This window comes from Canis lupus, chromosome 31 (assembly GCF_048164855.1).
Source record: "Canis lupus baileyi chromosome 31, mCanLup2.hap1, whole genome shotgun sequence".
In the NCBI taxonomy this organism is placed as follows: Eukaryota; Metazoa; Chordata; class Mammalia; order Carnivora; family Canidae; genus Canis; species Canis lupus.
The window spans coordinates 16,622,562-16,650,509 of NC_132868.1; the positions used below are offsets into that span (position 1 = coordinate 16,622,562).

The 27,948-nt window shown below is 39.7% G+C and overlaps 1 long non-coding RNA gene across 9 annotated transcripts in view; it reads left to right on the forward strand.

Moving 5' to 3' along the window:
• Positions 1-27,948, forward strand: part of LOC140622060 (uncharacterized) — a 106,123-nt gene that overhangs the window by 13,839 nt on the left and 64,336 nt on the right. For all 9 annotated transcript variants that reach the window (XR_012021771.1, XR_012021770.1, XR_012021767.1 and 6 more), the window contains exon 4: positions 7,591-7,730. This is a non-coding gene — a long non-coding RNA (uncharacterized lncRNA). The remainder of the gene's footprint in view (positions 1-7,590; positions 7,731-27,948) is intronic.

The following is a 27,948-nucleotide window of genomic DNA, read 5'->3' on the forward strand; positions in this document are numbered from 1 at the left end:
TACAGACTTCCCCAAAGTAGTCCTTTGCCTGCTGCAGAGCCTAAGTCCAGGGAGGATGGGGGAGACTCAAAGACCAGACCAATCATAAGCAGTCTATGCAGAAGGTCATGGCAGGTAAGTGGACAAATGTATATGTCCAGAATCAGCTTAAAAGGTCAGAGGTCAGTGAGGGAAATGCACCTCCAACATCTAACTCAACCAGTTAAAAGAGCTAAGAAAGCTTAAGTGACTGCTAAGCAATAGAGCACCTGGGTGCTTCTATGTGACCAAAAAATCTTTCAAGCTTCAGTAAACCTTTAAGCTAATTTTATGTAGTTATGTAGAAAAATGATCAATTAGAAGGATTGCCACTATTGACAAAAAGTGAGAGTCATGATTTTCTTCTAGTGAATACTTTGTTTTTCCTCTTTCTATGAGACATATTTCATTAATCATTGTTTGCCTTGGATTATTTTCTGAAATACAGATTTATTTAGATATATAATAAAAACTTAATTACATTTTAATTTTTCAATTAAATGTTTAAAATTTTAAAGTTAAATTCAGTTTAAAAAAATCGCTATGTTCCTGCCTTCAAGTAGCTTACAGGATAACCCTGTACCTTCTTTTCCCGGCACTTACTGAATCTGTGAGTAGTAATTTTTGGTTTCATCTATGTTTCCCTCACTGAGACTCTAAGTATCCTCAGGGCAGAACCATCTTGATCTTGCTCATTTAGAAAAATTTTTGAGCACCTTGCATAGTGTCTGGCTCACAGTAGATATTTAATATTTGCCAAATGATAGAATGAAAGAGCTCAGATGAGGTGGAGGGGTTAAACCAATGAGGAACAGCTCATTAGAGGAGGCCCTGGTGTTCCTGGCATGCAGGACCAAGGCCACTGACCCTAGCCATCAGGGAGGTGGGCAGGAAAAGTTCTGAAGGCGGATGGTGTCTGACCAAACCTTTGCCAGGAGAGGAAGAGTGTGCCAGTGTCCAAAGAGAAGAATGGGAATATTGGGTATGTCACTCTTTGACCCTGGCTGGCAGAGAGATGCTCTGTGGTGAGTGGGGCAAGGCAGGGGGCGCAGTGAGCAACACTGGGGTGTGACAGGACCTGTGTACCAAGGAGCATGGAGCTGGGGCTCACTGAGAGATGGTGGGGAGGCCTGAGGGCACAGTGGCCATAGGAATGTCAGAGCGAGGACAGGGGGAGACCAGAGTCATACCAGACAGCCTTTTTAACTTCTGAGTCTCTCCATCACCTCCTTGCCTCTCAGCAGTGCTGCTCAGCTGTCCCCACCACCTCTTTTCTCCTCATTCACTCCTTCACCTGCGGCAGAGGGCTCTCCATCCCCCCATTCCAGACCCTGTGGCCCCTCTCTCCACACATCCCTCCCCTCACTCGGCTGTCACCAGTTTCACCAGTGACCTCCTTATCCAGTTGTAGTCATCAGTCTTTGTTTTGTGGGATTCTTGACCATTCTCTTCCCCTTAAAGTTATCTTTTGAATTAGTAGTTGATTCATGGTTCAAACTCAGAAAGCATAACAAGGAATGAGCAGTGTCTTTCCCATCTTTGTCTTTCATTTCTCCACAGGCCGCCACCGCTCTTAGTTTCTTACCTATCCTTCCAGACATTCTTTATGCATTTATTAGCAAACAAATTTATTTGTATTTAGTGATGAGTAAGAATATAGGTTCTTATTTTTCCCTCTTCCTAATACAAACAGTAGAATGTTCTACACACTGTTCGACTCTGTGTTTTTTTTTTCATTTAACATGCATAAATTTGGGGTTTCTCATGGGCATCTGATGCTTACCTTGCTCCAACTACTTATTACTTCCCAAACTGGCTTTTCCTCTCACATTCTCTGATCCACTTGGTGGTGGTAGTGGCAGGGAGGGGTTATGGCCATTTATCTAGTTGCTGAAGCCATAAACCTGAGAGTCATCTCTGACTACTCCCCAACATCATACAGAATTTCTACAGGGCCATCATTTCCTTTTCTTCATTCCTACCACCACTGCCTGAATTGAAGAACTTTGTCCTTCAGGAATCCTTTGCCAAAAGATTCCTATAGCATCCTATATACACCCATTTCACTGAACTGATTATGACTGATTTGTCTGTTCTCTCACTGGGCTGTGGGCCCTTGAGGGTGGAGATGTATTTAATTTGTGCTTTACCCATAGGAACATAGCCGATGCTAAATGAGCAAATGAACGAACAGGACATGCCCCCAAAAAAGTTCACTTGGTGAATCATTTATTGACTGTTTACATTTATTGGAGCACTGAGGGAGACTCATTGATGCTTCTTAAAGGATTTTTGATTTGGATGCAGAGACCCAGGTTCTAAGCAGAAGAATAGGTTTTCATTTTTTAGATCTAGTAATTTGTGAGATACAGATTCAACAGTTATATATGATTTGGTGGATTTGGTGGATCATATATATCAGTCAGAGCTTGGAATAGTATGGAGAAGTAAGTTCGGAGAGTTAAAAACACACAGAGTGGGTGAAATTAGGGTGTGATGAGATCACTTAAAGGTACTCTGTAGTGAGAAGATGGCTATAGAGAGAATCCCGGATTATATGACCATCAGTTGGAGTGTGAGAGAGGGAAAAAGAGCAAGTGGCAAATGAAGGATAAAAGAGAGGGATGTTGTCCTGGAATCCCAAGGAGAAAAGAGTTTCAAGCAGATGGTGTAAGGGCCGGCAGTGTCAGTTGCTCCCAAAATGTTCAGCAAGATGAAGACAGAGGTAACCACTGGACTGAACAACTCTGAGCTCTTCGGTGATCAGAGCAATGCCAATTTTAGTGTAGTGATGGGTCAAGAGGTGACTCTTGCAGGGTGAGCAAAGGAAGGCTGAGGATTTGGAAGATAATTCCAAGAGACTTGCTTGTAAGGAGAAGAGGCACATAGCTACAGGGCTATGTAGAGTCAATGCAGGGTTTTATTTTAAAACTTTCTTTTAAATTATAGGGTATATATTCATTACTGAATATTAGGACAGTAGAGGAGGGTATTAAAAGCCAAAAGATCATGTGTAATTTTACCACTCTAAACAGTGCTGCTAGTTTTAACCATTCCCTTCCAGTCTTTTCCATGCATTTTAACCAAGTTGAGAAGGGACCATGTAAATGATGACAGATTCTGCTTTGCACATACAGAGGACTGGCTTTAGCATCTGTCTCTGCATTAATTACCGGGGTGGATTTGGCAGATTTAATTGGCTAGACCCTTCTCCTCCCTCCCTGCTCCCTGGGTATTTCTCCATATGGAGTTATTTGACAGAGATAAAACTTCGCATTCATTCATTCATTCATTCAACAAATTCTTGTTAGCTGTCCGCCTTCTGCACTGCATTAGTTGCTGAGGGATGGGGCAGTAAAGCAGACACTTATCTCCTGATGCTCGAATAGTGTCGCTGGCAGAGGGAGCTCCACTTCATCCTATGGTATACACGTATTTGCACTCACTGGCTCCATCTTACAGACAAGCTGTCAATTTCATTTGTGTAACTTTCTCACTTGATATTTTCCCCAACATTAGAAACTCTTTAGAAATCTTCCTCTTGCTGTTAAATATTTAGTTTCTCTTTTCATATTTCTCCTCATAATGACACTGCCAGAAATATCTTTGAAATTAAGCTTGGTCCATATTTTGTACTATTTTTCTAGAACTGGTTTCTAGAAGAGGAATTTATTTGGTCAAAGGACCTGAACTTTTTAAGGCACTTAGATGCCTATTGTCAGATTACTTTCCAGAGAAGTTCTACTAATTTAAAATTTTGGACAAAGGTTCGTTTGTTTATATGTTAAGTTGACTCAACTAGTATAAAGAGAAAGGTTAAAGATAAGGAAGATGGACCATCGTCCCTGAGAAGTGGTATTGATGAGATCTGGAGAAGGTGCTAGAAGGCAGTTTTATAAAAGAAAGCTCTCTTGTTGAGACAAGAGTTAAGGAGGGTGCTGCTACAGAGAGTGTTCCTATATGTGTTGAGAAATGGGGATCTGAGGGAGTTCCTAGCTGATGGGCTCCATTTTCCTTGTATGCTAGGAGGCGAGAGCATCTGTGCAGGAAGGACAAGGATAGAGGGAATCAGTCTGCTAGCCGGGGAGAATGAAGATGGTTTGGAAGGGTTATGTAGGAAATGGGACACCATCTAAAAGGTGCAGTTGCTCAGATAATGGCACATTCTGTTTATAATTGTAAGTGAAAACTTGATCATTGATGCTAGGACTCTGTTTACAGGGTATAGTGAAATTGAGCATTGGTGATTATTTGATTAATTTGATGAATGTTCCAAATTAGGAATACCAGGTCAGGGTATGTTTCCGACCTAAATTATACAACGCAGTTGTCTGCAATGATCAAATTAACCAGTTGATTGCCAAATCTCTATTTCTCTCTGTCCCCTGTGGACATAGCCTAAAGGACTAATAAGTGAACTGGACTCTGCCCCAATCTATTTTGGGATAATTGATGTCTTTGTACTTGTATCCCAGCAGCTTGGTATTAAACACTGAAGCTTTGTGGAGAATATGTCAGTAGGCGATTTACTACCTCAAAAAGCAGTCTTTCTCTGACAAAGCTTATCAATCAGAACTTTTCCAAACTCCCTAAGGAAAATTATATTTATTGCTATGGAAAATTATTTGATTCCATGCATTTTGCTTCATAAAATGAATTTGTTTCAGATTCTGAATGCTTATTTTTGACTATTATTTCTGTCTTCATGAATCACTTCAAAGCAATTTCAGTTTTACATTTAAGTGGTTTTTATTCTTAAAAATATTTATGTTCACTGAAATTTGGATTCGTTTTTTTCACTAAATGAAAAGTATCAGTGATTTTAACCTCTTAAAGGATAAGGAAAATCAGTTATGGTGAAGAAACATTTCATTCCTTACTGTTCAAATATTTCTTTCCTAAATTGGTGGTTGATGTAACATAGGCTATGAAATGCATGGAGCCAGTTACTAAGGTAACTCAGCCTCTGAAGCCCATTTTGTGAAATAGCAATGTAATTAGAATATTTTAGGAATTGACTTCAATGTTTGAGTTTCCTTTGTATGTTTTTTCTTTTTTTTTTTCTTAAGATTTTATTTATTTATTTGAGAGTGAGAGAGAGAGAACAGGACCAGGAGGAGGGGCTGAGGGAGAAGGACAAGCAGACTCCCTGCTGAGCCAGCGAGGGTGGGGGGTGGGGGGTGGAAGTAGGGGGTGCTGACACAGGGCCAATGTGGAGCTTGGGTCTCCATCCCAGGACCCTGTGATCATGACCTAAGCCGAAGTCAGATGCTTAACTGACTGAGCTCCCCAGGTGCCCCCCTTTGTATGTTCTTAAGCAGTGCTGTGACGTGTCTTTTACTTACATGTGAAAGCCAGAGTAATAAGTAGTTACTCCAACTGTGACTCTTCCCTTCAGACACTCAGCCCATCTCACCTTCTCCTAGGTATTCATCACCCCACAGGGCTGTGACGGTGTGGCATGATGGTGAGAGAGGGCCTGGTTGAAGATTTCTCTCCTCTCAAAGAACTTACAACCTGTTGAGGTTTGCTAGCAGCCCAAACAATAATTCTGTTTCAGTGTGAATATTGTGCTGATTAAAATGTGGCCATTTATGCTGAGAACAGCTTTTGGCATTAGAGATTTGTCATGTGCTCTCACCAATTGTAAAATGGATAAATAAGCAAAAACTCAAAATGGCAGAATTATATCCTTTTGAGTCTGGATTCTACTCTGTTTCTGGTCCAGGTTGCAGGATTGACAAGAATGATAAGTTGGGCTTGGCCTACTTATTTCTACAGCAGCCCAAAGGGAATGCAGGCAACTCAGAATATCTGGGGGCACTGAGGCTCCCTCAGCTTTGGCCTCTCACCCAGAGGGGAGACTCTCCAGGCCCAAGGAGCCCACAACCTAGTTTTTGGTTTGCTTGTTTCTGTTTTTTGAGGAACTAGAAATCTAAACTTTTTATAGGAAATCCATGATTTCTAAATATTGGTGTCTTATTCATACCTATTGGCCTGTGGCACTGGGCCTAATTCAGCCTGAAGGCATTGGCCTGTGACCTCTGACCAAATGGTTTCCAAGCTCTAATTTTCTAGGTAAAAAGCCAGACTTTTATCACTCTCCTGAGAGTTTAGTCCTTATATCATATGAGGTAGAACATGCTCCGTTTTGTTACTTAATCTGCTCAGCCTTCTTTTTAAGTTTTGAAGAAATAAGAACAGACTTGTGTAAAAAAAAGGAATGAATGACTAAAATTGAATAAACTACACTGTTTTATTTCCATTTTTTTCAGGTTAGATTATGCTGTCAGAAAGCATTAACTACATAGTCTATGGCATTTTTTTTTTTCAAAGAACACTTATTGTGATTTTTTTAACTTGCTAATTTGCCTATTTTTTTAGTTAAAAAGAAAGGAAATAAAACTTACTTTGGGGGGCAGCCGGGGTGGCTCAGCAGTTTAGTGCCGCCTTTGGCCCAGGGCGTGATCCTGGAGAGCCGGGATCGAGTCCCACATCCGGCTCTCTGCGTGGAGCCTGCTTCTCTCTCTGCCTGTGTCTCTGCCTCTCTCTCTCTCTCTCTGTGTCTCTCATGAATAAATAAATAAAATCTTAAAAAAAAGTATAAAATTTACTTTGGGTAGTACCTATCTAAGGCGTAGTTAACTAAATAATGGTGAAATTTTACAAAGTGGGGTCTTCATTTTTTCCTGGGTATAATACTTGCTATAGGAGGAAAAGGCTCTTTGACTTAGGCATTCAGTAAAATGATTTTTTTTTCAGTAAAATGATTTTAATAGTAGGAGCAAATCATACTGGAATAGACTCCAATGTGATCCTCCTGAACCAATTCAGATCCCTAACCGATCCTGTCAAGGACATAGCAAGATTTGTATTTGTTTCAGGTGGTAAATACCTTAGAATGTTTGTTTTTCTCTTCATATTTGTGAAGTAGTATAAAACAATTGTGGTGTAGGTAATAAACCCCCATTTATATTAGGATGATATAAGATTAGATGTGCTGGTGAATGAAATATGCTTTACTGACTGACTTATTTATAAAATAAGCATTGATTAAAAACCTATTATATTGAAATGAAAAGATAAATCAACAAAATAGCTTATAGTTGTGCAACTTATAGCACATATGTGATGATTAAAACTGTATTTTCTCTTCTCTTCTCTCTTGCTGATTGCAAACTATATATTTTAGTTGCATTATCTGGGAGTAAGAAAGATAGGAAAATCACTTTGTGGGAATCTCTTCTTTCCTTTCTAAGCCTGCTTAAGTCTGTAAATAGTTTCCCACTGTTAGTTGGAGACTCATTTATAAGCCTGCAAAGGTGTCCTGAGAAGTCTTCATGAAAAGTGAAGTGTTACTACAAGGTGTCAAATAAGTTCAATCTGGATGCAGAGATGTACATAACATTAATAGCAGTGAAAAGAAAATGAGTGAACGAATTCTTATAAGTAAGGTTAAAAAATCAAAATGTTCTGTTGATTGAATTTATTTATTTATTTATTTATTTATTTATTTGGTTGATTGAATTTCGAGTATTTGCCTGGAGTGTTATGTGCTTTTTGATTTTCCAGTTAGCATTTCAGTGGTGAATACAGAAGACAAAACCAGTATAGAACAAGTAACATGGAAAGAGAAGAAGAGACAGTACTAGATACAGAACAGACAACAGGAGGAGAAAACTCAGACTTTGGCAAAGCCACATTACCCAATGGTAAGTCTTGCCCATGCTACTTATAATAGTGAATTCTTATATGATGCTTAGTAGGTGCCAGGCAGCTCTAAAACTTTATGTATATATCATGGATGAGTGCATAAAAAATAGATACACAGATAAACAAGATAATTTAAGTTGATTCTACAAGGTTTTTTCCCCCCATTTTTTCCAATGATGACCATTTTATTAGCATCAGTTAAAGACCCATTCAGGTGTCATTGAGAAGAGAAACCTCAGTTCTCAGGAACCAATGGACATTTGGTCACCAAGCCAGTGTTTAGATGGAGTTAGCCAGTAAGCATCCTTTAGGCAGGAGCTCCAACAAATTCCACTTGGTTCAAATCCATTGGCCATTAAAACTGTTCAGAAATGATTAATCTTTGCTATACCACAAAACACATTGTCATGCAATGTAGAGGGTTTGCCAATATGCGTAATATTCATCACAGTGCTGTACTATAAAAGACAGTCCTATAAGTTTTTTAGATATTAGCTACTAGGGAAATGCTTCCATTATTGGTTATACAAGATGTATGTGTATGTCTCTGTGTATGTATGTGTATGTGTTAACATGTATGCTCATGCGTATGCCTATGTGTACATGTTTACATGTCATTCATGACTTTGCCCAAGAGATAGAGATGAGCAAACTGCTGTATGGTCTTAAAATTCAATCCAAATTTGCTCTTGGCTTGTAGACAGAGCACTGACAAGAAAGCTGGAATGTCTCACGGCTAAGGTACTGAAAATAGGAAGAGGAAGGCAAGCCTACATGTGGGGATCAAAAGGTTCTAGGTGGGGTGGAAGGAGAAATGTAGAGACCAAAAGCCAAGCAAGGTGTGACATTTTAGGTGTAATAATGAATGACGGGGTGAGTAGCAGGGGTTGGCAAAAGGTTTGAAAGGTGGACAAAGACAGAAATAGAAGCGATTGACTGGCATGACCTTCCAATGTATCAGATTCGCTTTGTGTTCATGACTCTGTCATACTATTCTTGGTCCTGTCAGGACTTGACTAGTAGATACTGCCCAGGTGATCCTGAGAACTCTCACTTGCATATTTTGAAACCAAACATTATGAGGCAGATAATTTTATAAGTAGATATTCACTACCCATTGAATTGGATCTTTGGACCATATTTTGATGTGTAGTCCCCTTTTCCCTCTTTTCCTCTCTGTGCTTACACAAAATTACAGGGTTAGGGACTGCTTTTTTTTTTTTTTCAAGAGCTTTAAATAAATTCTTCCAGATGCTAAAGTCTAGATGTTTCAAATAAAAAATATAAGTATACAGGAAAATTTATACATTAGTTCATTGGTTCAGTAAATATGTTCTTAGACTTCGTGCTAAGCACAAGGGACATGGCTATGAAGAAGTTAAAGGAGCCTGTCCTCCTAGAGTTTACAATTTGGTGGGGGAGGGTTAACTTTCTATTCCTCTTCTTTCACAGGTCCTACCATGCACACTATTTAAATCAACCTTGCATGTCTCTGAATCACTCATCCAGTATGGAAAGTTCAGAAATTCATTTGGGAGTAACAATATTAAAATTTGAATTTGTTTCTGGATCCAGTCAATCATAAAATTCCCAAATGTATTGTCTCTTTTTTGACAATGGGATAGACTTTCAGTACCAGATGTCAGTGTTAATAAAACCCATAGGCAGTGACTCAAGACAGTGTCCTTCATATTTATGGGGGAACATAAATTTTATTTTATTCCTCCATCTTTAACACATTCCACTGAATGAGAGGATACTTTAATAGCTAAAACATAAAATTATTATGTTTTAACCTTACTTAACCTCACCTGTTTAACCTGTTTAACCATACTTAACCTCACTTATAAAAAGTTTGGGTTGCATTTCTTTTTTTTATGATTTATTATTTATTTGAGAGAGAGAAAGAAGAAGAGAGAGGGTGCAAGAAGGGATAGGGGCAGAGGTAAGGGAGAGAGAATCCTTAAACAGATTCCCTGGTGAGCCTGGAGACTGATGTGGGGCTTGATCCCAGGACCCTGAGATCACGACCTGAGCCAAAATCAATAGTTGGATGCTTAACTGACGGAGGCACCCAGGTGCCCCTCAAACAACTACGTTTCTCAAAAATGAAAGTGAAGTATAGAAAACTTAGCTTTGAGGCAGGGTAAGAAAGAAATTGAATGCAGTTTTTGAAGTCAAAGATTTTCTTGTTTCTGTCTCCTGACCATGGTGCTCAATCCTAGTCCTTATTTTAAAAACTCTTGACTAGTTATTAAAACATGTCTTTTAAAAGACATGACTAGTTTTGTGGAATTAGTAAAAGACCATTTCCATCTCCACTCAGTTAAAAATATATATGTAATTATTAATAATGATTTATAATTCTAAAGTAGATTTTTCTGTTATTACCCAAGGTGCTTTCAAGAGACAAGTAACATTCTAAAACCTGGGGAGCCCCTTATTAGAAAGGATACATTTTTAAGAGACTAACCTGCCTTAACCCTGGTTGTTCCATGTTTTCTCTTTATGTGCATGCCTGATTTTTAAAGCATGATGTATCTTCAAGAAGGCCTCGCTAAACATAGCTTACATTACGATGATTCTGTCGTCATAATTTGGGCCACATGGCCCTTCTGTATTCATTGAACAAATAGTTAACTAATCATTTGGCTTAAGAATTTCATTTAAAATAGCTCTGAAGATAGAAGGAATAGAAGGAGATGTTACCTGACATTTTTGTCAGATTTCCTCCATTTATGTTAGAAATGTTCTTTCAAGGAATGGCACCAGGAGTGTAGGGAAATATAAATTGAGCATTGGTGGATGGAACATTGCATGGGGGGTTGAGGGACCCGGGCCCTGACTCTGTTCTGCTTCTGCCAAAACCTGGGCAGGCAGCCTTGGGCATCCTTAATGCCTTTTTTTCCTAGTAACTCTTTTTGTTTATCTTGTCAATGTACGTTCGTGAACTGGGGTCCATTTATGGCTTTTAGCATGTTTCCAGGATTCACTTTTGGGGGATGCCCAAATCCCCCATAATTCCCACAAATAGCATGCATAATTTTGTTTAGGACATTATTTTTTTTTCCTGGGTTCATAACTATTCAGTCTCCAAAGGGTCTGAGACCTTCAAAGAACGTCTTCTAGGGGATCATTCAAGTCTTTACAGTGGGAACATTCTATGGCTGTTGGCTGGCTGTCTTTATGTGTGTGCACACTTTCTTCTGGATCATAAAACTGTACTTAGCTTATTTGATGGAAAGATTCTGATCAGGATATTTAGAACATGGCCTAGATATCCTTTTAGAGGGACACCTGGGTGGCTCAGCAGTTGGGCATCTGCCTTCGGCTCAGGTTGTGATCCCGGGATCCCGGATCGAGTCCCGCATCAGGCTCCTTGTGAGGAGCCTGCTTCTCCTTCTCCCTCTGTCTATGTCTCTGCCTCTGTGTGTGTGTGTCTCTTATGAATAAATAAATTAAAAAAGAAAAAGTCCTTTTAGAAGGCAAAAAGCTCTAATGCCAAGGAGACTTGGAAATCACACTTATACACAGTGTATATAGGTATATATATACGTACATACATACACATATATATGTGCACATGTATATGCACAAGTATGTAAAAGTACCACATATATTGCATTAAAGGCAGCCTTGATCAAGTTTTTTTCTTTTTAAAGACTTATTTATCTATTCATGAGAAACACACACAGAGAGAGACAGAGACATAGACAGAGGGAGAAGCAGGCTCCTTGCAGGGAGCTCTATGCGGGACTCAATTCCGAACCCGGGATCATGCCCTGAGTGAGAGGCAGACGCTCAACCGCTGAGCTACCCAGGCATCTCTCTGATCAAGTTTTTAACAGTGGTTACTTAGAATGTCAGTGTCTGACATGGCAAGACTTTAGCAACTTCAACCTCAATATTAAGTGAGGATGTATTTAAAAATCCTTCCCAATATCAATTTGTTTTATTTATTTACTAGTTTTTTTTTTTTTGAGGTCCGTTTGTTTTAGATGTGTCTCTTGTAAGTAGTATACAGCTGGATTTTTTTTCCCAACTCAACAACCTCTGTGTTTTAACTGATGAATTTCATTTAATTACATTTATAACTTATTTAATTACATTTATTTAATTACATTAATAACATTTAATTACACTTAAATTTATTTTTATTACTTGTATATCCTATTTACTATGCTTTGGATGCTTTTTTTCTATTTTCTTTTTTCTTGCTTCTTTTAGGTCAATTACATTTTAAAAATTCTTAAAGGGTTAAAAGTTTTAGAATCTCTTTTTAGAGTTTTAGTAGTTACTCTTAAAATTTTAGCACCAATTTATATGCTTTTAATTCACTTTTGGCATTCTACTTTTTCTATATCTAGTCTTTTATTTTAGCAGGTCTGTCGGATTCCTTTAGCATTTCTTCCAGTGATGATTTCTGCCTATCCTCTTATCCTTACTTGTCCTTCATTTCTCAATGACAGTTTAGTTGGTTATAGGATTCTAGGTTAGCAGTATTTTTTTCCAACACTTTGAAGGCACTATTCAATGATTTTCTGGTCTCTTTTGCTACCGATGAGAAGTCCATATAGTCCTTCGTAACTAAGATCTCTATTTTCCCTGATTATTTTTGATACTTGAACTCTTTCTTTGATACCCTACAGTTTCACTCTGAACTGTTCTGGGTGTCAAACTGATTATGCATTTATATTTTTACTAGAGTGCTATGCTATATTAGCTGTTTTGACATTTCCCCCCCATCAATAAATATCGATACAGAATATCTTCCCATGCCCATAAATATTCAACTACTTTGTCAATTTAAATTTTTGCATTTCTGTATAGTCAGAGATTAAGGTATTTCATCTCATTTTTTATTTGAATAAAATCATATATACACACATGCAAGAAAAAGGGGTCATAATGTACATGTAAGTACTGGATACTGCTGATGTCCTGAGTAGCTTACTAGTGCACTGAAGCCACTCACACTGTATCAGGGATTATGGACTGTGTGCATCTCTTCCCAACTCTTCACTCAGTGATGTCTCTTTGGTCACTGGGAATATTTACACTCTGAAAATTGAGTAATGCTGTAAATCAGGGATTTTTTTTCCCCTGGCAAGTTAGTTCTTAAACTTTCACTAACACACCACTAGTTAGCTTCTTTCTAGTAGACACTTGTTACCTCTTGCCAGCATCTATGATACCCGTCTGTAAGCTTAGTCTTGTTGAGGTCCAGACACATTCTTGACTTTAGCATGAAGTCTGTTGGCAGTCTCAAGTCTACTAAGTAGTGGGCCACAGAGTCACTCATTCTTTAATCTGTTAGTACATTTATTTAATGAATATTTTTGAAGGCCTATTATGGGCCACGCAGTATGTTGGGGAGGGAAAACACACAGATGGCCAAGAACAGAACATCTCTCATGCCAAAGTCAGTTTTAATCCCCGGTGTATCTTCTTCCTACCACTTGGCATTATCATTAGTTGGGCTGTATTCTTGTAGGTCACTGTGCCTCAGCTTAAAATTTCTGCATTATGACATCCATGTCAACTAGATGGGGAGAAGATGTGGACAGAGGCACGGCATGGGTTGATTGCTTTTGTTTACTGGCATGCACTTTTTTTTTTTCATTTTTTCATTTTATTTATTTGAGAGAGAGAGTGAGTGAGTGAGTGAGTGAGTGACAGAGCCCAAACAGGGGTAGAGAGAGAGGGATAAGCAGACTCCCTTACTGAGCAGGGTACCCAATGTGGGGCTCCATCCCAAGACCCTAGGATCATAACCTGAGCCAAAGGCAGACACTTAACTGACTGAGCCATCCAGGTGCCCCATACATGCACTTCTCTTAGCAAATAATGCTTTAGCCTTCCAGAGTAAAGAGCTGCAGAACCCATTGTTTATCCATAAGCTCTTACAACCTCGTCAAGTGTCTCTAAGTAAGTTTAATTAAGTTTTCATCTATAAAATTATACATTTTGAAATAAATTTTGGATGTTTGGGGGTTGATTCCTACTTACTATAATTCCAAGAAGACTACTTAAAAATTTAAATTCTGGAGACATCAAGTAGTTCTTTCAATGTTATATTTTGATGAGTTCGGGATAAATTAATAAAAAGCAGATGAATGAAGTTATTCTAGGGTTCACATGGGTTTAAAAATTAAGATAGATATATTGACAAAATATGTTTTGGCTTTTGCCAAGTTCCCAGATTTTTTAAGGAGTTTTAAACATTTTGTTGAACTGAAAATGAGACTGAAACTACTAATTTAATATTTAACCAGTATAGTGTCCATTAAAATACTATAAAATTTTTAATTGAATTGATTACTCTACCTTTATGTAAATATGATCAAGTTAGTGTCTTAGTTTACTAATTTAAAAATAATGATGGGCTGCCTGGGTGGCTCAGTTTGTTTAGTGTCCAACTGTTGGGTTCAGCTCAGGTCTTAATCTCAGGGTCCTGGGATGGAGCCCCACATGGGGTTTCATGCTCTTTAGGGAGTCTACTCGAGAATTCTCTCTTTTTCCCTCTACCCCCTCTCTGCTCATGTTCACTCTCTCACTCTCTCTGTCTCTAAATAAATAAATAATTCTTTTAAAAAACCCCACAAAGAATTATATATTTCATAGATTGATTATAGGAGTCTCATAATTAAAGCAATGTGGTAGCAACATGAAAACAATAACACTAAGATCCAAGTTTAGTTATTGAAGCCTTGTAAGCTCTTCAAAATATTAAGCTGTTATGTAAATTAGGAAAACATGCAAATTCCAAGATATATGTTATAATATTTCCCAAACATCCATAAACCTGTGAAGCAAATATATCTTTCATATTTAAAGTGATTTGAGACAAAAACACAAAAAATCTTGTTCAAAAATCTTGAAGAAGTCACTCAAAATATTAGGAGAGATGTCAAAAGAGAGAAATGTGATTGCCCAAGGAGTTCTTCAATGAGCTCAGATTGTAAGGAGCTATGGAAGAATGGCCACATTAATGAGGATTAGTGGAAAAGGGACAGTCTTGTTTGGAGGGTATAAGAAGGGTTAATTTTAAAATGCATTGAGATACCTGGGTGGTTCAGTCAGTTAAGTGTCTGAGTCTTGATTTTGGCTCAGGTCACACTCTCAAAGTCATGAGATCAAGCCCTGCATTGGGCTCTTCACTGGGCATGGAGCCTGTTAAGGATTCTCTCTCTCCCTCTTCCTCTGCCTCCCCCCAACCAATCATACACTCTCTCTTTCTCTTTAAGAATAAAATTAAATAAAATAGGGGCACCTGGGTGGTTTAGTTGATGAAGTATCTGCCTTTGGCTCAAGTTATGATCCTGGGCCCTGGGATCAAGCCCTGCTTAATGGGGAGCCTGCTTCTCCCTCTCTTGCTCTCCCTGTTTGTGCTCTTTCTCCGTCAAATAAATAAATAAAATCTTAAAAAATAAAATAAAATAAAATTAAATTAAATTAAATTAAATTAAATTAAAAATATAAAATGTATTAAGCCTCATGAAATACCCAAGACCCCAAACAGAACATTCAGAGCAAGAAAAAAAAGATGTGCAACTTGGGAATGGTGAATATGGTTGACCTTTGAACAACATGGATTTGAACTGTGTAGGTCCACTTCTATACAGATTTTTAAATGTACAGTGCTGTAAAAATATTTTATCTTCCTTACAGTATTCTTAATAACACTTTTTCTCTAGCTTACATTATTGTAAGAATACAGTATATAATACATATAAGATACAAAATATTTGTTAATTGATTCTTTATGCTACTGGTAAGGCTTCTGGTCAACAGTAGCCTAATAGTAGTTATGGACATCAAATGTTACATGTGGACTTTTGACTATGTGGGGCTGGGGGGCAGTGTTGGCACTCCTAAAAACCCCTAGGTTGTTAGAAGTTCAACTGTAATATTGCTAGAAGGTGGAAAGGAGACAGACAAAATCAATGCATTTCTTTATTGAAGAACATAATGTCCAGACGCTAAAATGTAGGGTAAGTACTCTAGACAGGACACATTTGACTAGGATAGAATAAGAAATTTAAATAAGTCCATGTCTTTAAATAGATTCATGCCTCAATTTTTGAGTAACGTATGCAGGATGTTTACTAAGTCTACAGACGTGACCACCAACCCACTGCTGACAAAACTTAAGGAGATGTTGCCCACAACATGAGTGGGTCCAGGAGACAGGAAATGAGCACATTCTATTGCTGTTAACGAGAGGAGAAACTGTTGGACTAGAAATTATAATGCTGATCCTGGGCAATAATTGAAAACAAATGATAAATCTAATGATTTCTAAGTACCTAAAAGAAAAGCAGTTATTAATTGTCAGAACCAAATGCATTGACAAGCTGTTATCTTATTCTCAGCAAGATGATACAGTCTCTCATTAAAAATCTGGATGGCAGAAGACTTGGTTGGATTAACAGCATGCCTCTGCGACCACGGAGAGAGACTCTTTAGAAGAGGAAAGGGTCTTAACCTTGATCTTGTTCTGTTCAGTGTCTATTAATGACTTAAATGAGGGCATATATAATATTCATCACATTTGCAGAGAAGTCCAGATTGTGAGGGAAAGTTCATACAATGACAAGTGTAAAAAGATAACCAATTCCTGGAATAATGGGTTTAAACTAACATGATGAAAATTAACAGAGATTACTATAAAGTTCTGGATTTAGGTTAAAAAAAAATCAAAGCCTCTAGGAGGCTTTGGGAGGCTGGCACAGTAACAGTTTGTGTGAAAGATTGATGGACCATCTCAGTTGCTGTTTTCCTATCTCCTGAGAAGTAAAGTCATCCCACTTCACAATGGTCAGAAAGCATATTTTGATGAGACTGTTCACTTTTTGGAGCAAAGTAGTGAGAATGGTGAAGATTATTGCAGTTAACTAAAATTGGTGGCTGGTCGAACGGTTGGACCTACATCCAATAGGTCAGCTTACCTGTGAAATGTGGAACAGGTAAAGGCTTTTGAATAAGTAATGTTGTTCTACACTGTTGGGTGTCTGTTTTTGGAGAGGTCCCATAACTTCTGATACTTCTCTACACTGTTGGGTGTCTGTTTTTGGAGAGGTCCCATAACTTCTGATAGCCTCAGTTTCCTTGGCTGAAAAGTGAAGATAAAAATACCTACTTTGCAGAGTTGTCACGAGGATTATAGGTGTGTAAGACCAGCTCTTGGAGAGAGAAGCATGTGTGGAGTTCAGAGATTAGGATTCCTCTGTGGCTCACTGGTGCCCAGGAATAGGGTACTTCTAGACAATATTTAGAAGATGAGCACCATCTTTATGAAGACTGTGCTCAGGATCAAATTTTTTAATTTTGATGAAAGTGGCCTGTTTTAGAAGCAAATATTATTTGATACATACATCTTAATGGAAGAGGACATCCAAGCTCTGGGGTTTAAGGCTGCAAATGTTGGAGACTGATTTGAGGTGAGGTGCTAATGCTAATAGAGATTTAACTACTCATGATTCTTTTAAGGAGTTAATGTTTTTATTAGTGCTCTATTACAAAGATCTACAGTTCCTGAGAGATCTGCCTAACCTTATTTTTCCCCATAAAGTCTGCTATTTTTCATGTGCAATTTTGCAGAAGGCAAGGTTTTTTGGTTTTGTTTTGTTTTCAGGTATTGTAGCTGAGCAGAAATGCGGTAGATGGAACACAGGAATGTAAATGAAACCTCATATTTACTTGATACCTTACTCTTAAAATAATTCCACAAACAACACATAGCAAGGAATAAACACATAAAGTACAGTGTGAGAGAGCCTTGGTTTAGAGCTTTGAGTTGCTGGGTTCCAATCTGACTGAGCACTTCACTCATTAGCTGTGAGGCATGGGCTGAACTATATATTCTAAAATTGTAGTACTAATCCCCAGTACCCTCAAGGTGTGACTGAATTTGGAGATTGAGCCTTTAAAGAGGTATTTAAGGTTAAATTAGGTAATTAGGAATGGACCTTAATCCAATATGACTGATTCTCTAGAAGAAGAGATTAGTGTACCTCTAGGTACAGAGGGAAGACCCTATGAAGACACGGGGGTGGGGGTAGGGGATGCCATCTAGAAGACAGAGAGAGGCCTCAGAAGAGACCAAGCCTGAGAACAACTTGATCTCAGAATTCTAGACTCCAGAACTGTGAAAAAATAAATTTCTGTAGTTTAAGCCACCCAGCCTATAGGACTTGGTGATGGCAGCCCTAGTAAACTGATATACTGTGTAACCCTGGATATTTAATCTGAGTTTTTATTTCCTGACTTTTAAAGTGGAGATTTTGACATAAAAATTGGTGGTATTTTACTTTATGTTTTTGAAGATTTACTTATTGAAAAAGAGAGAAAGAGAGAGAGAGATAGTGTGAGTGCAGAAGGGAGAGGTAGAGGGAGAGGGAGAGGGAGAGAATCCCAAGCAAATTCTGTGCTGAGTTTGGAGCCTGATGTGGGGCTTCATTCTACAACCCTGAAATTGTGTGTGACCTGAGCTGAAAACGAGAGCTGGACACTTAACCCATGGAGCCATCCAGAGCCCCTTAGGTGGCATTTTGAAATAAACAAGTAAAATAACCTATTTCATATTGGGGGAAAAGATGCCCAAAAAAAATAGATTTGGATTGTGGTGGCTTTTAAATTTGATTTCTCTAAAAGCCTGAGAGAGAAAATATACACATATCCTGACATGATGAGACCAAAAATGATATGTTAAAACTAACTAAATATTTGAATGGTAATTATTTACAAGAAAAATTCCCAGTAGCATTATGCTACCAATCAAAGAGTGCTCCAAGGGAATTTCAATTATAATTTGATCCCCTCTCCCCCAAAAAAGTCAATTTGCATAAATCATCTCTTTAGAGACATACCTATTGCATAAATTAGGACACACCCGCACTTGTTAAATACTTAAGGTTTGATTTAATCAAAGATTTCAGGATGCTGAGAGCAGCTTAGGCCTGCCCTTATGGTAATGCATGCATAGGCTGCAGTTGATAATCAGAGCTGTGTTGGGCATTCCACTTTGCACCTCCTAGGGCACCAATTTTCAAAGACTGTTAGAACCCAATAGAAAAATCTCACCTAAGATTCATCTGTAAGCTAAATTACAGGGGAAGCCATTATCATGCATTTTACATGCACTATTGTTCTGGGTTGTCAGACAAGCACCTCCGGATCAGAGGGAAGAATTTTGCTAGCTTTGATAATCCTGAGAATGGAAATGGTCAACTGAGGTATTTCGTTGTTCTTCTGATCAAGAAATATTCTTTTTTTAAAAAAAATGTTTTATTTATTTATTCGAGAGAGAGACAGAGAGAGTGAGAGACAGAGAGAGAGAGAGAGACAGAGACACAGGCAGAGGGAGAAGCAGAACTCGATCCCGGGACCCCAGGATCATGCCCTGGGCCGAAGGCAGGCGCTAAACCGTTGAGCCACCCAGGGATCCCCAAGAAATATTCTTAATTGAACCTAAAGGATATACTGATTCCCCACTAGATGTCTAGCCCTGGATGCCTGACTCCTGGCATGAGGATGGAGGAGTAGATATTTAAAATCTGTTTGGAAGAGACTAAACAAATACTAAACAATTAGAAATAAATGAAATGTTAAGTTATATGGAATTAAGTGAAAAGAGATTTCAGAGAAGGGTGAGGACAGTGTAAATTTGAGGAAGTGGATGGGGCTCAGGAAAAAGGAAGGATTTAGATATGGAAATTTAAAGTAGAGGATACATTGGAGGTTACTCTGGGTGGGTGTTATTTGAGCAGAAGGGTGTGTGTGTGTATGTGTGTGTGTGTGGTATGTGTGTGATCAGGCGCTACTTTGAGGGGGGAGTGTTGAGAGAGAGCATGAGCAAAGGCACGTAAGTGGAAGAGCCTAGATTCTGTGCATAATGAACAAAGAAAAATCTGGCTGTGAGAAAAAGATGTGCAGTTCCATCCCATTTAGTGTCAGGATTAGGAATGTGTTATTTCTAAATCCTGAGAATAACCTCCAATATTAAGTATTACCAGCCTCATTTTGCAGATAAAGGAACTGAGTCTTAGAGAAATTAAGTGACTTGCCTGCAGTCACACGTATTAAATGCACAAGCCTGCAAAGTCTTCCTGAGGTCGTCTAGGCATAGTGAGGCGTACAGGGGTCGGCGTGGGAATCACAAATCCATGGATGCTGCTGGTGCCCACAGTGGCATCCACTTTGCCAGCTGCATCCCTCAGCTGCATTCATTCCCCGGGAGGATACACCCCTCCAGACCTTGGCTAATGACCATTATGCGTGAGGTACAAAAGGCCAGCCCCCTTGCTCAAGCTGGAACCTACTCTGTGATGTGCTATGTGCTCCACAGCTTCTCCATGGGATCCGAATGAAGTTCATCTGGAGCTGAGCTTGCATTCTTGGTTTGCTTCTCCATATACTCTCTCCTTCATCCTTTACTCCGTCCCTGCCGACAGTGCTCCCGGGATAAATCAAATCTGACCTAAGACAAAACTGTTCAGATATGCCTCAAAATTATGTTCCATGCAAGCAGTGTAGCACTGCTGTAAGTGCGGACACTATGTGGAGGAGCTGTCAGGCAGCATGCTGAGCGGGCGGCGGAGCCCTGGTGAGCGCCTCCACCATCGGCCAGCAGGTACATGTTAAGCACTTCACCCGCATCTTCTCGCCTAAAGCTTATGACTAACCCTCTAAGTTAGGCTCTGTGATTATACCTGTCTTCATAGGTGAGGGAATTCTGGTCCAGAGAGAGTAGATTATCTGCTCATGATCACACAGCTTGTAAGTCGCACAGCACAGTCAGGATTCCAACACACTTGTGTTTGACTTTAGAGTTAGCTACACAAAAAGGTTTGTGCATGCTGGAACGGGGGCCTTACTGAATGTGTAACTTCCATGGCTCAGCACAGTCAGGGCAGTCAATAGGTTTACTCAGTGTTGAAGGGAAAGCAAGTTATAATGGTGGATCCAATCTAATCCCTTAAATGAGCCAGTATCAACACAAAATGATTTGAAGGCAACAAAGCATAAAGGGAGATGGTAAAGTGGGCAGAGGAGTGTGAAGCAGGTAAAAGATAGACACTACATAATTGATTATTCAAATTGGAACACTGTTAAGGGGGGTAGGAGATGCCATGAGTAATTACACGAGGATAACAAGTGTAAACCAGGGCCCTCTAGCAAATGAGGATGTACAATCACCACAGTAATAGGAGGCAACAGGGAGCTATAGTAGGTTCTTGAGCAGGGGTGTGAAATAATTCTTCTGTCACTGGTATACAACATGATTTAGAAGAAATCTTGGAAGCTAAGAAAACAGCAGATTGTAGATTGTTCTAGAATTACAGTGTGTGATCTGTCTGGGTTTCTATTCTGGCTTCTCAGCTTTTCTCTAGTTCACTATGCTGGAAATAGTCACCCCTTCTGGACCTCGGCATGCTTGCCAGAGACTCAGCCAATCATCTTGCCCCAGGGGATCAGAACTCTGTCCAGGTACTCCCGACCGCTGGTAGGACTCTTTGTTTAATTCAGTTGGACTCTGCCTTAGGACCAAAATAGCCTTATTCTGCTGGCTCTGTTCCCCTGAAACATCTGCCTTCCCACAGGGTGTCCCATGCCTTGTGATTGTCCCCGTAGAGACTTTTGCATGAACAAGAAGGTGGGGATATATGTCTGCCATGAGACACTCAGGCTTTCGGCCTAGATAGATTGGTCCTAGAGGTCATTTCCCTCTGGGCTACAGCAAGAAAATAAATGGAAGCTGTTTGTATGAAAGGTCCAGCATTTTTGGCCTTACGTTCCTCAGAGTGTGCAGCAGTCCTGGGTTAAATGATGAGGCCCTTTATCCTCACGTAGGGCCTTTCTGGTGTCTTCTCTCTTTGGGTTTTAAACACACTGCATTACATTTACAGAGTTAGGGTTAAGGCCAATAGTTCTAATCATGTGGGTTTCAGAGGGGGAAAAGGAACAGAGGACCTATTATTATTTGTTGAGAACCCCTTTGTAAGAAGGTAGACTATGGACATTAGAGAAAGAGAGAGAGAGAGAGAGAGAGAGAGAGAGAATGAGAATAGTGTCTCCAGCAAATCTCCAGGGTCTGAAGAGATGCACACAGATCCTTTCATGAAGCAGCATTCTGTGCCTTGGCTCTCTGTTAAATGCTGTCTCTGGATCTGCTTCTGGGAGAATAAAGGTGACAAGGAAACTGAGGAAGAGGTGAAGCAAATCTAGGGAACAGCCCTTCCCACGTGAATGTGGGAGCTTGTTTCTGAATGCAAGCTGATCATCCAGGAGTAAAGAACTCGAGCTCGTGAGATGGGCATATGGTGTATTTTTGTGATTTACAAACCTTGGAATCATACAGACTAAGGCTCAAATTCTAAAGCTATAATCTAATGATCATGGGACTTTGGATAAGCTCCCCAACCTCCGAGGTCCATCTTCTCAGCTACAAAATGTCAGGGGAAAACAGCGCCTCGCGAGGTGGGCATGTGGTGTAAATGAAGTACTGTTTGTCAAGTCTCAAATGTGGAGCCTGGCGCTCAGTGAAAGGCAGTTCTTGCTCAAACAAGGCACTCAGGGGCTGGTTTCTCCCTCCTCTGTCCTCCTGTGCACTCTGCACAGCCCACTCTTGAGGCACGTATCACCCCATCGCATACTTAGTTGTCTGCATCTCCCCCATCATATCACTGGCTTCTCCCTGGATTCCAGAGCCTGGCATACAGGTGCTCAGTCCATATATATAATTACATATAAGTACACGTATATTTTTAAATAATAGCTACAAGGCAATGTCCTCTTTAAAATCTTGAACCAACAACGTTTTTATTCCTTTTATAAGAAGAGACTATCTAAAACTGTAATTGCATTTATAAGATATTTTTTTCTTAAGATATACACTTCCAACCCCTTTTCCACATAAAAACCAGGAGACACCCACAGAACTCCTATTGTATGGGGTCTGCGTAAGGAGTAAATGACTCGGTGTATAGACGGCTTGGCACACGCCTCATCCTGGGTGAGTGCTTAGTCAGCACTTGCCCCAGGACAATGATTTATATCCAACTTGTTGCATATTTGCTATGACAGAGACGTAGGATTTGAGGGCACTTGATGTGTAATTTTTGTTTTTAAAAAGTTTATGTTGAAAAACTTAATGACATGCTCACCACCGATTATTGGAAAATTCTACAGAAAATACCGACTCCTTAGCTTAGTGATTGACGTCTTTCTGAAGCTCTTGTGGAGAGAGTTTGGTGAGCGACACTCCTCTTAGTAGACACAAGAGAATCAGAGACCAGAACAAGAATCCTTAGCCAGACCTGTGGACAGAAATCCTCTAGTCCAGGGTCTTGGTCTGGGCTCAGAGCACGTTTTCTGCTGGGGTTCCTGAATAGTTTTGGAGAATGTTGTCAGTGATGGGTCCAGCTCCATGATATCTTTCATTCCAGTCTGTGTTTCTGAAGCTGTCTTAATGGAACCAGAGTGGCTCTGGGAACCTCTGGCACAGGCCTGGTTGTCCTGGCATGGCCTGCATCCACATCTGAACTCAGGCTGCCGTGGCTGCTGTCCAGCCCTCTGCTGCCTGACCAGTGATTTGGGTGAGGTTTGTTGAATGTTGGTTTGTAAGGTAGGGTCAGTTAGGCTATGCCCACATTTGTGACCACACTGTTGTCTCATCAGCTGCTTTAAATACATGCCCTCATTTTAAACCTCTCAACCAAATGGAGACCTTGCCCTCCCTCCCACTCATCAAATTGACCCTTTAGTAGTGGATCCAGTGACTGCGTATGGAAATAGCCCATATTAGCTGTATGGCTGCAACAAATGCTTACTCTCTTCTCATTCTTTTCACAAATGAGGAGCGTCACCAAGGATACAGCTAACAATTACATTCTCTTGATTCAATCTCAGAAAGAGTTTCCAGATTGGCACTACCCATCCAGCTCATTGTCTTGCCTTCTTGAGGCCCTAAAAATGTGTTCATGTTATTCTACAAAGTACTGTCAATCTTGTCTCAACTCACACTACCAGTCTCACTTCCTGGAAGAAGATGTGGCAAATATCCCGCTGCTCCAGACATTCTGCTGCCCAGGAGTTTATCACAGTGGTCCATTAAGTTCATGTCTTTCCAATGCTCGTCTCTTTGCCTAGAATACTGTTCCATTTTGGAAAAATCCTGCTCATTCTTTTTGCTTAATTTGAATGTCATAGCCATGACACTCTTTGTTGACTCTGGAAAAATAGACAGTTATCCCCTCCTTTTCAATGCTCTCAGAGCTCTGTGTGTTGTCTGTTACAGCCCTTATGGTGTACTGTAATTATCTATTTACATGTGTCTCCTCTCACTGTGCTGTGGGACTGAGGAAGACAGAGATAGCTCATATTCAGTGGAGCCTCTCCAGAACCTAAAACATAGTAGGTACCGTGTTGGAAGAATAACTAGTGACTGGCTAAAAGGCTCTTTTGCTCATGTAAAATAGGCTCTAGGCTGCTGTGCTTTTATGGTTCAATGTAAAATGATAAAGTTTAAAGGGGAAAAACTTTCCTGACCTGTTGCGACATACAGCAAGAGATTTTATTGCTTATTTCTGTTCTCATCTGCCATATGGCTTTCCATTCACAAACTGCTCTAGTGAGAATTACTTTTGCAGGTAATTTTCTAATGATTGTCTTGGGATAAACAAATTTATCAGACTTGTTTGGCTAATGTATTCAAGGAGGTTCACAGGGGAAAAGATTAATCATCTAAGAAGCAAGCCGGTGTCTGTCATTAGGCGGAAGGGTCCAGAGATGATCAGAGCTGAGCGGGTGGTTGCTATGACTGCAGATACGTTTTTCTCCCTTTGTGAGGTCAACAGCAGCTCCCAAGCTGATTGGCTAAAATTAGATTATCCTGCTGACCAACCATGGGGAGTTAATTTCATCAGAAAGAGAAAAATGGTGGGAAATCCTGCCGTGATGCTACAAAGGAATTTTTTTTATTTAGAAACCCACAGAGTCCAAGTTTGCTTCCATTATAATTAATATGTTCTTTCTAATAAAATCATTTAAGGAAAGCAGACAATAGCATTCGTCAATTATTTTGTATATCTATGTAAGCTTTAATCTGGCTTTGTCCTCAAAACAACTCTCAAAGTTAAAGTAACCTTTATTTTCCTGTTTTACCTCCATAACCTCCAAAGACTGTCATAATGTGTTCATGTTTATATGATTGGAGATAAGCTAATTGTGGAAAACAAAAAAGGAGCTGGCACAGTTAAAGATATTTGCTTGCAGGGCTCCTGCCCTAGGGAAATATGGACACAAAAAAACTTTAAGCAGAAATACTTACCTTTGGATGGGGAGCATCATTTGAATCCTGCCTTCCAAAGGGTTCTTCCCTAGAAGTCATGGATGGCTTATCTTCTGGCTTTCCAGTGGGTACATTCTTTTTTTTTCTAGGAATTAATTACCACTGGCCTCATTACATTTATTTCTGTGTGAGAAAGATACAGAATTAGTTAATCTCAGAAACAAGACAAACTTCAGGTTCTCCTGAGTTGTAAAACCAAGTGGATGTGAAATACAAATCAAGGAAAACCATCCAGGATTTAGTTGTTTCTTTAGCTCCTGTGTGACTATGGAAATAAAATATGATTAAGGAAGAAATGGAAAAACAGCTGACATTGAAATTGTGGGCATTCTGCATGCTTCTATCTGTATGACTGCCATTTCAAAATATTTTATTTTTTAAGATTTTATTTATTCATGAGAGACACACACAGAGAGGCAGAGACATAGGCAGGGGGAGAAGCAGGCTCCCCTCTGGGAGGCTGATGTGGGACTCCATCCCAGGATCCCAGGATCACGACCTGAGCCAAAGGCAGACGCTTAACCACTGAGCCATCCAGGTGCCCCAAATCAACATATTTTAAAAATCAAATTAACTAGTTGTGGCATATGTGGATCTGTGCCAAAGGGTCCATGAGGAGGGCCCCAAAATGCCTATTCCTGAAAGCCATGTCTGGGGTAGTCGGGGATCATTATGTCCATATAAAATATAATGACAAACTCCAGGCAGCATAAAAACACTGCCAAGCAATAGTGTTCAAGCAGGAAGCTCTATAGGAATTTCTAGGAAGAGGACAAAAGCACCATGGCTGAAGTAATCCAGATCCAGGCATTTCTCCCAGAGGAGAGAGGAGAAAGATAAAGAGATCACCGTCCTGATGTGTGTACTATTAGCACGTCACTGAGGATTTAGAAAACAAAGACAGAGCACCACAGGTCCATCACCCTTACAGTAATCATTATAGTAAGTGTATCTGTTCGCTGCTTATCCCGTCAGCCACAGCACTGGTTCACCTCCCCACAGCACTCCTAAGACAGCAGTTACTTTGTTATTATTATCTTTCTCATCACATTATAATTAATGTGAGGCAATTGGGCCACAGAGATTAACCCACCTAAATTTATACAATTTATAAATGGGGAATCCAGAATTCAATTCCAGTTCCCCTTGTTAGCACTTTTCTGCATGTGTCTCGGAATATTGGGCATGGGTACTCATCACAGTGTGCATGCTCTGTTACTTTTTGCACCTGTTAGTATACAAACTTAATAATCATTTTTGATAACTACATACTACTTCATTGAGTGGCTGTGCCACCATTACCTCCCGTTTCATTATTGCTAGACTCCATGTACTTTCAAGAAAGTTTGGGAGACATCATCTACAAAAAACCTTTTTCTGTGTCCTTTATTCAGGCTATTTTCTTAAGGTCAACTAATTGCTAGGAATGAAAGGGTCTGAAGACTTTTTGAAAGACTGTATTGTCAAGTTCTCTCGTCAAGAATATATGGATGTTAACTTACCAACCAGTGGGAAGAATCATTAATAGTATTTAATAATAATGATTAATCATAATAAAATCAAAACATGTATATTGATGGGTAACAATACGCTTCGTGTCTTAATGTGCTTTTCTTGACCACTAATTAATTTATTTGTCAAAAACATATTTCTCAAACACCTATCAGCCGGCAAAATAGGTAAAGGATATATCTGTTTACTAATTCTATTCAAGGATTTTTATTGAAAATACCACTGTGCAGAAGACAGACCATTTAGAGGGGGGAAAGATTTGAGGAGGGGAGGATGGGTTCAGATGCTATCCTAATAGAATGAATAAGATAAATATTCAGCAACTGAGTCATTTAGACAAGTGGACAATGAGGTGCGTGGACTATATAGTGTCACAAGCTCCATGAATTACTTAGATCTTTAGTTTCAGTGGAATTTCCTTGGGAGGAAGATATTATCAAAGTCCCCAACCCAGGCAGTTGCATTTGATAAGAATTTTGTAGGTAGAAGTGAGAGATTTTCAAAGCTCATCTTCACTCTCATTTCTCTTCCAAATTCTTAAGACTGTGGCCGTTGGGTTGTTATGTTGTACAGCTGCAAACTGAGGTAGCATTTCAAGCAGGAGTGACGTGGTTCTGGTGAGAGATGTTGAAATTTGAGTTTTGGTGGCACAAGAATAAAACTGAGACAATTCTGTCTCATGGCTCCCCCCTGGTGGGAGGGGATGGTCATCCATCCTTGCATTTCTGGCTACAGTGCAAGCATCATACAGTCAGATGGTTTGTCCTAAAGTGTGGCTGTCACACAATTAAGGGCTACTTGAAAGCAGTCGTATGATAACACAATCGATTATTGTCATCGTAGAGAGTGGACAGTGGTGAAACCAATCATAGTCTGTTTCCAGAGACCATTCATGTTTTGAGACAAAAATAGCTTGCCAAACAGAAGATGGTTTTATTCTGCGATCATGCTTGCTGGACATCTATTTATCATCTATCTTAGCTCAATCTCTGGAACAGAGTAAATGCTCAATAAATATTCACCACTCTTGTGATATGCATCATGACTTTCATTATTAAGTTTGCTGAAGTGAGATTTCCCCTTCATATTCCAAAGACACCTAGAAATGAAAGGAAAAAAGGGAAAGCACTGCAGATGAAAGAGCAGGCAGGATGAAGTGGGGGAGCTATTTTAGGATGGGGCTGCTGCTGGAAAGCTCAGAGGAAGGAGCAAGAAGAATAAAGAGGCTGATGGGGGAGGGCAGAGGGGAGATCAGCGGTTAACTGCGTGGAGTTTCGAGAGCAATGAAAGGTCCTGGACGAGAAGAGCAGTTCTGTGGCAAAACGAAAGACATGTTAGCTAGTCAGGGCTCT